The following is a 13,571-nucleotide window of genomic DNA, read 5'->3' on the forward strand; positions in this document are numbered from 1 at the left end:
CCAGCAGTTTCTCACAAAAGCCACCCGTCGCCCCCCACCTCCCCCCCCCACATAAAACCCTTGCTCCACCCACCCCGTACAACTGCTGTTTTAGCAGGATTCAACAGCAGCTCTGGCAAGGAAACAGAAAGGCAGTTTTGGTGAATATGGATGCTACTGTGCTATGATAGCTGAGACTGAGATCCCAGTGTAATACATATCTTATCAAGGCTAGGCTTACACTTCTTTTTTTCCACTATTTGGAAAATGGGTCTTGTTATGAAATTGTTTTAAGCCCTATGGAATCTTGGAGATGGGGAAAAAAACCCAAAAAACTCAAAACCCAGACATGTAAATTGTTCTTTTAGGAAGTTAAATTGCTAGTTTAAACTTTTAAAAGTTAAGCATCTCTTATTTCATCACTGACTATTTTAGCAGTTACCACACTAATGTGCTTTGGCAAAGAAGCCTCCTCCAAAATAAAACATTACATTTCTTACAGTTTTACCTGGTGAGGAGTTCCAAACGCACACCGTGAAACTGGTAAACTTTGTCACAGGATGCTCTTACAGTGCACTTCTAAACGGGAAAGAGGGAAACAGGACACACAAACCAACCACAGTAGCACGGGAAGGGCTCTGTACGGCACTGAGAAGTTGAATTTTATAATTCCTAAGAAGGATCAGGTTGTTATTTTAAAGGTAGCCTTAAGATTCGCAAGAGGGTTTGATGCCATTTAAGCTGCTTAGGCTGGCATTCTGTCCTTCTTTTAAAAGACTGAAATCAGTACCAAATTTTCCAGCCTCCTGCTGCTGCTGCAGACCAGCTCTTTCTTCCAGAATTGCCTCAAAGCAAGACCTTGATTTGAAATTAAGGAAACCGAACCTGGTGCACACTGAAAAGCCTTAACGTGCAGAAGCTGCCACACCTTGCTGGCAACCTCTGCTGCCATGAAAGCCCAATGCAGCAGGGCACCAGGATAAAAGGAGTCAACTATTTGTTCTGAAGATGGAAAGGGACACCAGGAAGAAGCTGGGAGCTAGTAAATGGGAACTCTTATGTCTCTCTGATCCTGCAGAGAGACGTCTGTCTTTAATGGCATGTGGGTAAAAGAAGCATCATCTTACCGAAAGACTCACAGGTAGATATGCCCTGACCACAAACACTGGAGTTCCGGCCACATAGCATTCTTCAAAAACGTGTCCCCTTTTCCTCTTCAGCACCCCAAAGCTCTCACCAACCACCTGTTCTGGGCAATATAAAAGAAAATTATATCAAGTTACATGAAAGGAGGAGATCACCAGTTATTCTAACACAGCCAGGCAGCATTAGACAGTCCCTCTAGACCACTCTCTGGATGTTTTCCTCATGACAGCTCCTCACTCAGAGAAATTTCTCTCATGTGTAATAGGTGGCTCCACTCTCACTTCCAAGACACCTTTCAGAAACTCTGCCTGCCCTCTCTGCCTCACATGACCATGAAGTTTCCAATTACTGTATATACTGATTGTTCTGGACTGCTGTTTACGTGCATGAAGCGAGGTGAAAGTGCGTATGCTCAGTGAATTACCTTCAGGAATCTCTGGGCACAAGAAAGCACAGAGCCCTCTAGTGTGTTGCAATAAATGCCGGATGCAAATTTTATACAAACAGGATCTTACTGTATCTTACCTTAGAACTTAACAACGTGGCTGACAAGCACCCTGGTAAAAACTGCACTTAACCCCCTCCCCCCCGTTTCCTTAGAGACATACCACTAAGGCTGCAAAACTCCCCTCCTTTGTCACAATAAGTGTCAGAAGTCATCCAGATTAAAAACTCCTCCATTTTCTGTTTTTGTCCTTACTTGCACTCATCTTCTTCAGTTGTCATGGCTAAGACATTTTTCAGAAACTGAGCTGGCAGATTTCCTGCCCACCACGCAGCACCATAGTCTGGAATTAATTTTTAAAGCAGGTTTTCAATCCTCCATTTGCTTTAAAGACCATTAAGACAGTATGTGAATAGCTGGACTTTTAGCATGGAATGTATTTTCCAGGCTCTTTCATGGAAGAATTTAATTTACCAAGAAAATCCAGTTATTCGAAGGACAGAAGTTAATGTTTAAGCAGCTCAAAAAAAACCCAAAACCAAAACCCTTTGCTGCTCTTTCTGGTTATTTAGGATACCCATTGTTTGTTCTCCTGAATATTTACTGTGACAGAAAGGAAGGAGGGGAAAAAAGACCCTCAAACCATAACTTTCCCAAAGGTAATGGCAATTAATTAAGAACAGCGTAATTGACCTCCCCACATATATCTTGCGGTTTCCATGTAACCTCTTCCTAACTTTGGAGTGAAAAACCTCCTCTCAAACAGTCTCTGCGTCACTGATCTAAAGGACATAGAATAGAGCTATCATGGTTTCTTGGAAGAGAATGTGGAAGCACGATTACATATCTATGTCTTGAATCTTTGCTGTGGGCAGAGCTGAGTTAACAGTTGGACTTGGTGATCTTAAGGGTCTTTTCCAACCAAAATGATTCTACGTTCTCATACGTAACACCCTGTTGGATACCCGTATTTCTAGCAGGTAGACGGGCTCTGTCAGCCCGGGCTGTGCCATAAGAGCAAAGGCATGCAGAGCCCTCCTCGCAGTAGGAATGATCTGCCCACCACCACGGTGAATGGCATCCGCATGCAGAGTGACATCGGATATCAAAATGAACACCTCTCGTGTTCTCCTCGCACTCTGCGGTATTAAAAGGGCAAATATAAAGGTGTGAAACTACACAAGAGCTTCTAAGGTATGAGCCTCGACTCAGCATGATTCTGGCCTGATTTAACTCACTCATGGTGACTCTGAACAGTTACATCTGGACAAAGGCAGCATTCCCTACATGCACAGCAAAGTCCTTCCAGGACTCTGAGCTCACACTTGGAACACAACACCCACAGACAGCAACGTGTTCATGGCACAGGTTCAGCAAGCTAGCCCACTACCCTGTGCTGATCAGTTATTGACAGCTTCCAAAATTTCACATGAACAGAGCTCCCACACCTGTCAGTAACACAAATACAACACACAGAACTGCACTTACCTCTTTCATAGCCCACTGGAACCCAGCAACAACGCTGTCTTTGATTTCATTTAGGTAGTGGATACCTTTCATGATGTCAACTAAGATATTTGGACTGATACCATCAGGTCCAAAGCCCAAATCTTATGAGCTTCAGACACATCCCACTTGCACTTCGCTGCCAGGTAACGTGCACACTGTTTCAGTTCTTGACGGGAACCGACTTCCCCTCTGTCTACATCTGCCAGGCCACTGGGAAAGGGTTGAGCCTTCATATACAGCCTGCTGAGTTCACTGGAAGATCTGGGTAAGCACACCTTGACTCCTCACCAACTGTCTCACAGTAAGATACAACTGGGTCTGACTTCTGTCAAGTAGATCAAAGACAAAAAATTCCTAAGTATAAAACTGATCATTTCCACATACCATGCACATGCCATGCAATAAACTGCTGCTTCTCCTCCTCAGGCAGTGTGTTAATGCCAGGCTCACGCAGTCATCCTGGCATGCTCTGCTAGCTTCAACAGGAGAAACATCAGCATTTTCAGTAGCACATCTATGGTTACCATCATTGTTAAGTTAGTTTCCCTGTTCATTGGATCTTCTTCCCATTTCTGTCTTAATTTAAGCTCTTTCAATGAGCTAATATAGAATTCCTTTTATTATTTTATTGGCTGATCTCCTAAAGAGTCCCAAATTCCTTTAAGGAAGTTGCTCTAAGGAAACCATCACCAGCAGATTAAGATGGTATTTCTAAAGGTTAATGTTTAGTCATATTCCATACACTGCTGTCCAAAAAAAATCTTGAATACCCTAACTGGAATACAAGCATGATCTTCCAGATCAGTAAGGGAAATTTCTAGATGCAGCTCCCCTGCTCCAGCAACGATGTGTTCACCAGGTTCTTCAATAACAGACTAGAAGAGGAAATAGTAGGGAGGAAACATTTAAAGAATTTATTCATATTAACAGAAATGCACACAGACTGAATCAGAAAAATGTCAGATCCCAAAACTGCTCAAACCCAGGTACTCGGAAGTTTAACAAATCATCGTCTCCGTGTTGTTTCCGGGAGTGCACCAGAATGAAATTCCTCACCAACAGAACTGGATACTCTCCATTAAACACAGTTTCTGTCCTGCTAAGGTAGTTGAGCATAAAGAAAGTGTAAGGAAAAGCACTGCTCAAAAACCCAACGCCAGTTGCTGTGGAGATGGTGTTTCTCCTCGGGACCTTCCTACTCAAGTGCTGACTGAACATACCCCTGCTTACCGTGTGTTGGCTCGTACAATCACAGCTGAAATCTGTTCTGAGCCTGCAGCCATGGCATTAGGTCACACAAGGAGCTCTCCGTGACTGATGTGGAATGCTTTGCGTATGGCACTGTGAACCAGTAGCTCTAAAGCTAAAACTTCCAGCTGACACTCACCTCAACCATAGGATCTGACTTGGCCAGAGTCTTTAGACCTTCAACTGGCTTTGTAGCAGGACTTTTTGCTCCAACAGCAACACGTGCAACTGGACTAACTCTCAGTTTCATCACTCTCATGCTGTGGGCATGTTCAAAGGTAGTAATGGTTCCCATCTTCACCAAAAACTGGTCAACACCAACTAGACCAACAATGCTCTCACAAGGTACATCCTCAGTGGGCTCAACATAACAACCTACCATCAAAATGGTTCTACAAAGATGAGTAACAATCCTTGAATACTTGTTTTATCTCCAGTATTTCCAAAAAGCTAAGCCTTTTTCCAGAAAGGAAAATTGCCTATTACTTGACTAGAACCCCTCTGGATTACTGTTTTTATAAACAGGAAAAGATGACCCTTATAAAGAAACATAATCATCACTTATTTAGGATTCCAAAAACTGAGAGCAAGCATTTGTTTTTGCATGCATTTATATTAAAAAGAAAGATATTATTTCCATCTACCTTTGAATGGGTCTTAAGTAAACAACTTTCTTGCCAGTGTGTAGTTTGGTTCCATGATTCAAACTTTCTGTCCAGTAGAAACAATACCAGAGAATCACAGAGGGGTTTGGGTTGGAAGGGACCTTAAAGCCCACCCAGTCCCACCCCCTGCCATGGGCAGGGACACCTTCCACTAGACCAGGTTGCTCCAAGCCTCATCCAGCCTGGCCTTGGACACTTCCAGGGATGGAGCATCCACATCCACATGAAGACTTGTCCAAAGTCACAGAAACACCCCATATCAGATGTGAATGACAGATGAATTGTATCTATGGCAGCAATCAAAGTTCCTTTGTTAAGGTAACAAATCTTCACCACTGTTGTTTCTCTCAATACTGAGACCTCTGTTAGTACTGATTCCTTGCATGTCCAACCTTCCCTCTTCTGGTAGCAGGTTCTATGATATCACTAAATCTCTACTAATATGACCTAGTCTCAGGAAAAGTTTTTAATAGGCAGATTTAAAGATCCCCTGTATCCACTAGAACCCAGAAGGCAAAATACAGAGCTTGAAGTTTGCATCCTGAGTGATCATATGGATGATACGGTCAGAAGCAGGACCGCTAACCAAAAGTCCTGTTCTGGTTTTGGCATAGAGTTAACAGTATATTAGAAGATTAAACACGTGTGCCGTCACAGACAAGCTGGTCTGCTAACACTGGGCTTGAAAATTACTTCAAATATAATTTATTTACTTCAACATTTGCAGATTTCTGAGGGAAGTGACAAATCCACATAGATCCAAAAAATGTAGATACTCTTGAAAATACTCAAGCTGATGATCATATTACAGATTAATTCTTCAAAGCTTAACTCCTTCCTGTCAAAGTCGGCTCAACAGCCCTGTATCAGATTCAGCTATTTGCTCTTTAGTCATGATCTCAGCCACACCTTCAGGCAACGGGAAGATGGTTTAGGTTTTTATCAGATTTTTGTCCTTCCCCTTTAAGGTTGAGAGTGAATCAGAGAACATTAACATGTCAGCTACCAGGGGACACGTCAGAAATGTTTGAAAGTAAAGTGTCTTCTTATGATTCTGGCTGTGACTGAGGAGAAATGACAGCATTCACTAGGAGACGGGAATCAAAGCTGCAAAGAGAAGGAGGGTAATGAACACGCTGCTCCACCCATCTCTTAACAGTACATCCAAAGGCTGGCACATATCATATTCCTGCACACTTCAACCACATGTTCTCTGAATCCGAAATAAATACAATGTGGTTTCACACACACCAGTATCCAGCAAATAAGAATATAAAGCAAGTTTTCTGTGTAGTAACCCAAGGTTTTTCCTTTGCTTTCTTACTTTTTGTAATACCTGCTCAAGACAGCCCCATTTAATTAGTATCATTATAACATAGAAACTTAATCCAAATCCATTTTCAGCAGTTTTACTCTTCTGTGCACTCAGGTTGCTGTATTTCTGATGGTTCCTGGTAGACTGGAAATTTTTTTTTACCTGTAGCAGCTTCATCGTCATGTGGACACTCATAAAGAAGTTCACAGTGGTATTTTTGTGCTGTTGCAGGGAAAGGTAGGTGAAATGATGGTCACCTGAAGCACAGCATCTCCAGCTGGTAGCCAGTGGTGCATCACAGCCTGGAGACCAAAAATTTACACTGTAATTAAATCTTGTTTCAACAAACATAGTAACTGACCCCTAAATAAACCTTCTGGATAGCACGGAAAAATCTACATGTAGGGATGCAATGTAAAAAGTCACGAGACCCATTTAAAATTTCCCTATGACTACCTGAATCTTGTTAAAGGCTATGAGTAAAATACTTTTCCAGAACAAGCAGTTTGAAGGTAACCCTATGTTTAAATTACTGAAAACGAGAATTCCTTGCACTCATTTTTCCCTTGGGCTAGTGACTTTCATTTCAACAGAAAGGTTAGGATTCTTGGATTACATTAAGTTCCTGAAGTAACCACAGATGTTCTTGTCTCTGCTGACAATAGAAAGGAGGAAGAAACAGGTCCATGAATAGTCATATTTTATGGCCCTCTCTTCCAGATATGGAAGTTAAAAACGAACCCAAATGTTTTGTCACATCTTTGGCCATTTGCCGCAGTGATGTGGTCAGGTGTCTCTTCTCCAGTGATTATTTCAAGAGGCTTCCACGTGTATCCCCTGAACCCTCTTTTCCCATAGTTTTGACACAGCTGAGGAGAACACGAGTTCTCACGAGAAGGAACCGGACAGTTTCTTCAAGTCTCTGCTCTTAACATTCAGTGCTGCACAGAAAGCGATCACGTGTTTTCAGACATTACTCTTCAAAAGGCTGATCGGAATTCAGCAGTGTTTTTGAATATACTGGAATCTGTGAGGGACAACTAGAAACCGTGTTTTTGAATACACACATCCACAGCATAAACGTGTGGCAGCAGACACTTTGTATTAGCACTGCATTCAGACCTTGAGAAGAGGGAGGGAGGCAGAATTGGTGGGTTTTTTCATGTATGAAATGAAAATATTCTCAATTTTTTTAAATTAAAACAGGTGTATCTTTTGTATGCTGCAACACACTTCAGTCCTGTTATGTCTCTAGCAAGTTCAGTGCAATATTATTACCAATCACCCTATTTCAAATCATGGCAGTCCTGATGCACAAATTAACCACTAACCAGATTACAAAAAGACAATTAAGGTAAGTTTCTGTGGACTTCCTAAAAGACTGGTTTTAGGAAAAAGCTGGGGGGTGCCTTTTTACAAGGGTTTGTAGTGACAGGACAAGGGGTAATGGATTTAAATTGAAAGTGGGGAGGTTCAGATTAGATATCAGGAAGAAATTCTTCCTGGAGAGGGTGGGGAGGCACTGGGACAGGTTGCCCAGAGAAGCTGGGGATGCCCCATCCCTGGAAGTGTTCAAGGCCAGGCTGGATGAGGCTTGGAGCAACCTGGTCTAGTGGAAGGTTGGAACTAGATAATCTTAAGGTCCCTTACAACCCAAACCCAATCTATGATTCTATGGTTCTATGATTCTATTACACAGCTCAAGGTAAGAAATACTACTATGCTGGAAATTCCAATGAAGTACAAAGGCCAAGTTACCTTAAGAAGGGGTTTTCCCTCTTATCTTGATCTTCAGTGTCTAGCTTGATATCAAGTTTCTCTATCACTTTGGCTGCCTCTTCCTTCTTAAAATTCATAATGGCATCAAAGGTCTGAAACAGGTTTACAGCGACCAGAGTAAGTAATATAACAGAAACAGGTTTTGCTTACCGTTTATCTTAAACATGTTGTACATCTGAAAACCCTCCGGTTTCTCTGTTCTGGGCTTTTGTTTGAGAAACTGTTTGCAAGGATCATACAGCTCAAGACTCACAAATTTTATCAAATGCATCTAATTCCAAAGGAAATTCCAAATGCCTATCAGAAGAAGTTAACAGAAGAAGACACAAAAATCTTCAATCTAATAATAAGCAGGATATGTTATTTCAGTGAATAGACCATTCACACTTGCCTTCTACTTCTGTCTCACCTTACGCACATTGCTCTTACATGCAGAATTTTTCTGGTCTCTACAGAAAGTATGGACCTGCTTTGTAAGAGGGATGACTTTCCTAACAGCTAACATCCTGAACCACAAAAAGTCTCCCTTTGCAATCAAATCAAGACAAAATATTGCTCTACCTCAGACAGGATGCACAGGGAGCTGGCAAAATGTCCTTGGCAGTTTCTCTCCAACTGGACAAGTGGTTGATTTGCTGAATTTTCCATTTGCTGGGAAGTATCTAAAGAAGTTTATTTTTACTCATCCACTTTGAGCTTGAGGAGTAGCCACTTTTCCTGCAAACTTCCACTTGATTATTTTTCAGAGATAACTTTGTGAAGTTTCATATTTAAGCAGACATTAAAATAGCAGAAGAGTGGCTAATAGTTATTTGAATGTAGCAATAGCTGTCAGATGTTTGGGGAGGCAAAGGATGGCTTTTTGTTACTTTAGGTTTTTGAGGGTTTTTTACTGCCCTTAAAAACACTGACTTCAACGTGCATTTTTAGGCTTTTTACAGGGAACTAGGCACTGTAACCAAACCTGTTGCCAAGAATTCTCTTACTTCACCCTGTTATGCATACCTGTCTTTAGGAGCCTTGCTGAAACATTTAAATACCATGCAAAATATATCTTGGAGTATGCTATAAGCTAAACGAGTCAAGGTAGGTTGAATTTATTATAAGGCATCAGAAGAAAAGCAGGTATACTGAGGTTTCACACATGTATACAGCATTCAGTTAGCAGCAAATTGTGCAAATACCTAATAGGAAATTCACACCTTCATTTATGAGATACAATTTAAGGTTCATCAAACTCATAGAAGTGCTCATTGGTATCAAAAGACTGGATTTGATCCATAATCTTGTGTTGTGTATTAATTTTACCTATGTAGGTCAATAAAAGCATTTATGTTCTGAAGTTCTGAGAGTGAATCATGTCTCCCAGCTCCTACCAAGCAGGTTAGCAGAACTCACAAGAGAAGGCCCATACAGCATATCTGCATTACAAACAATTGCCTTTCTCAGATACATAGTTTTGCTGTAAGAGCTACAAACCCATGTCTCCAACCAGCTTTCTAAGCTGCCTATGAAAGGTTAGTCTTACAGAAGCACAAACTCAGCATGCACTGGTACACCTTGTTGATTACCCTTAGTGTCACTGTGGTATCTACACTTATTCCATGTGTGCTGTGTTACTTACGTATCGCCCCGGAGTTTTCTCATCCTACCTTCCACTGTCTTTGAACGCTCAACTGGAGGGAGTTGTTTTTTTCACCCTTGGTAGCAAGTTTGGTTAGGTACATCTCAGCAAACGGCTTCAGAATAAATTCCCAGGTGTGCAGACCAGAGCCAAACCCAACAGTACCCATAACTGGATCTATCATTGAAAGAAGGCGGAAATACTGAATGCACTTCATAAAGCACTGATCTGAAATATATTAATTGCTTTCAATGACAAGTAGGATCAGTAAAGATGCCACATACTTTCTGAAATATAGAACAAGGGAATATTTCCCCTAAAATGGGTCTATTGAATATTACTTAAAAGCAAGAACCTTACTTTGTCCCACACAGTGGAAATATTTACAACAAAGGCTAAAATAAAAACCTCAGAAATATATTTGTGAAGTGCTAAGTGGGATCTGGAGGATTATGACTCTATAAAGAATATTAACTGAATTGTTAGTGAACTTTCTCAGGAAACTAAAATACAGGTGGCTTGTTCCTGACACACAGATAAAACTGACCTAACTTAAGAAGAGCCGAGGTTCATGGAATATAAGAATCTGAATACAATCCTAGCTGAGAGTCCTTTGTTCCAGTAACGAGATTAAGCCACAGTCAGTTTTAGCCATAAAACAAGCTAGTACAAGATCACATTTAAACAAAGGGAACCAGGTCTGAAAACTCTGGTGAGAAGGTCTGTCTTGTAGGTATTTGGTGGAAAAAGAGAGTATCTGAAGCAGCCGAATTCTGACAATTCCTTGCTCTAACAGCTGGACCACCAAAGAAGACTTCCAGTTGACTTTATTTTTTTATTTATTTCACAATTCTCAGCTGTTTGTCTTTCTAGTTGCACACCACCCTTCCAGAGATATCCAGCAGTTATGATGTAATCACTGGTAGAATAACAGAGACCTACAGCTTCAGATCATAAAAGAGCAAATTAAATGTCTGATCAGTCAGGAATAGCAAAAAGGCCACATTCTTGACGTGTAAGTGACATAAGCAGCAAAGTCAGGCACAGAAAGCTAAACTTCTGGCTTCTGGTCCTCTGCCTTAAATTTCAAACCATATCTTCTTTTCAGCAGTTTGCCCCAGGCAAATGTCTGACATTTGATGTTTGAATGATACTGAGCAACTGGCTTGAGGTTACACCTTTAGTTAGTGAGAAAGTATCACTAGAGGATGATCTGCTTTGTGAATTCTTTCCTCCCTCCTAGTTGCTTTTGCTCCCCAGTTCGTTGGTCAGAAACAATAGCCCCAAAAGAATGAAACAGAGGGGGTGGAAGGGGACTGAAGAACAGCTCCGTCAGATTTGAGAGAAATCTGAACTGCCATAAACGTATGCAACATCAAGGCTGGTATTCTCCAAAATAGGATTTCAACCACAGCAAAGTTTTAAAGTTTTCTTTACCATAATATTACCCATTGGTCCAGCCTCACCCTCTCCGTAGGTAGAAATGACAACACTGGCATTTTCCACAATATGCTGTAATGTCTGGTAAGGATCCTTAGGCTCCAGCTGCTGTTCCAGCCAAGCACGATTCGTTCATCATCAGTACTGGTCTCCTAAGTTCTGCAATAGCCTGCTGCAGAACAGTCTTGTCTGTTATAAATATAAGCACAATTAAAACAGGCATTATATTTGAGGGTAAGATGTCTAATCTACTTTATACAGTGGTGCCAGGGAAATTCCAACTGGGAATTTGGTGGTAGGCTCAGTGGTCCCTGCAACTGTCATTACTCGCTTGCATGCATTGCTCCAGGAGGAGAATGACAGGCAGCTCCACTCCCTGGTATTTTAATGAAAGACTGACTTTATTTCCTCATTTACATTCAATCCAAAAGCTGGATACAAAGTGGATATAATCCTCTTAAGATACAGGAAAGGCCATGGGCTAAGACTGCAAATCAGAATTCATACCATTAGAAATTAAACTTTTGGAGAAAGAAGCTTCTTTCATCACTCATTATTTTTTTTTCTCTTAAGAGGAAGAAAATAAAAAAACCCATTTGCTAAGTCTTGTAATTAGAAGACCATGCCTACCTGAAACACAGTCCACCACAAGAGACACCATCAGTGACACAGAGAGCTGCTCTAGCTTCAGAGGAGAAATCAACTTGTCCAGGGGAGTCAATTAAGTTAGTAAGAAAACCTGAACCACACCTACATTGTTTGATGAGGGCCAAGTTGTTGTCTGAGAGTTCATAATACATAGAAATTGCCCTAAAAGATAATTAATATTAATAATTTATTAAGTGTTTCATAATTTGCTGATTTTAAAATTTGCACTGGCCAGGCAAACCATACCTGCTCTATTACAATGCCAATATTTCTTGATGCACTTAAAGGAAAAACCACAATAAGACTTCAATATTTCAATTTCTAAAGTTCTTGGGATCTTAAATTCTGCATTGGGTGTAATATATTTTTATTCTTAATCAAAATCAACACCTCAAGATAGCAGTCACAGCATAATACCACTGTCAGGCACATTTCCACAGTCATGCTCCAAAACATTTTACAAATTGGTAAGTCTGAACTTGCAGACATCAAAGACAGAGGTAATGTTAACAAGACACAGCCCATCACAGTGGCTTGGAGGAACAGGGCATTAGCCTGTGAGCTATCAAATAAAAACCAAAGTTACTACAAAGAATCTTTCTGAAAACATCCTTCTCCATAGTGAGAAGCAGCTAAGAATGGATGTTAGATATCACTTAAAAGCTCTACTCCAGTACTGCCCAGATTGCACTTTGAAGACTGTGAACTTCTGTTCTGTAATGCACAGCTTGATTCACATGTCGGCTTAGAAAAAGATCTGACAAGATGCAAGGCTTTCAGCAAACCATTTTTCTGTCTACAGATAAAAAGAAAATGAAAAAAAAAAAGGAAGATACAAACCAATTCTTATGTAGACTTGATTATGATGAATCTCTCTTGCTCATCTCTCTGTGTGTCTGTCAATCGCATCCCTCTGGCGCTGGCTGAAGCAACGATGCCCACTTTACACGCCAAGGAGTCTGCCAAGGCTGATCTGCCACGATCAACACGAGTGATCGCAGACATATGCCTAATGCTGGACTTTCTGTCCATGACTGCTTGGAATGCTATGAAATTCACCTGGATGAAGGGGGGAAAAAAAAAAAAAGAAAACCAGCTGTTGCTTCCTTTTAAAGTATACAAATGTCAAAGTGAAATTTTAAACTTTTATTACTAACTTCACAATCTAGAGAAGAAATGAAGTTGTTCATACATTTAAGCATTGTACTACAAATAGTTGTCCACATCTTTGGAATTTTTGTAAGTACAAAGACTGTAGGCATAACTTAAAATGCAGCTCAGATTTTGTACCACAAGATGTCAACTACCACAGGAATGAAGAATCCACCTGCGGAGGCAAAAGTGCTCCTCCCTGCCAAACGTTACAGGAAGGTTAGTGCACACTGCTGCAGGTTGCAGCTCACTTTTTAGACTATGCTTATGGTTTTGTCAGTGATCCACCTCAAATAAAGGCACTTCATTTCTGAATATGTTCTGTTAGGTTATTCTTCAGCTAAATAAAAACCAATTACATTTATTTTCTAGAGTGTTCTGGGGTGTACCAGCATCCAAAGTTTCACTCACAGCAAAATGTACATACTTCTACTGAGACACTGAAATATTTTTCTTCTCTTTGTTTTCCATTTAGAGAAAACAGTACCACTTTTTCCGTACTTTTATAATTTTCCCTGTGTTTAAATTGTGCCGGGCTAAAAAAAATAAATCAGTATGCAGTGAGGATCACGTATGGTGCTAGAGCTGTGCTACATACACTTGTTTTCATAATGTAAATAA

At 40.7% G+C, this 13,571-nt stretch overlaps 1 pseudogene; it reads right to left on the reverse strand.

Annotated features, from left to right (window-relative positions):
- Positions 1–487: 487 nt before the first annotated feature.
- LOC104505581 lies at positions 488–12,857 on the reverse strand (annotated as a pseudogene).
- Positions 12,858–13,571: the final 714 nt, after the last annotated feature.

This window comes from Eurypyga helias, unplaced genomic scaffold, assembly GCF_000690775.1.
Source record: "Eurypyga helias isolate BGI_N326 unplaced genomic scaffold, ASM69077v1 scaffold48345, whole genome shotgun sequence".
Classification (NCBI taxonomy): Eukaryota; Metazoa; Chordata; class Aves; order Eurypygiformes; family Eurypygidae; genus Eurypyga; species Eurypyga helias.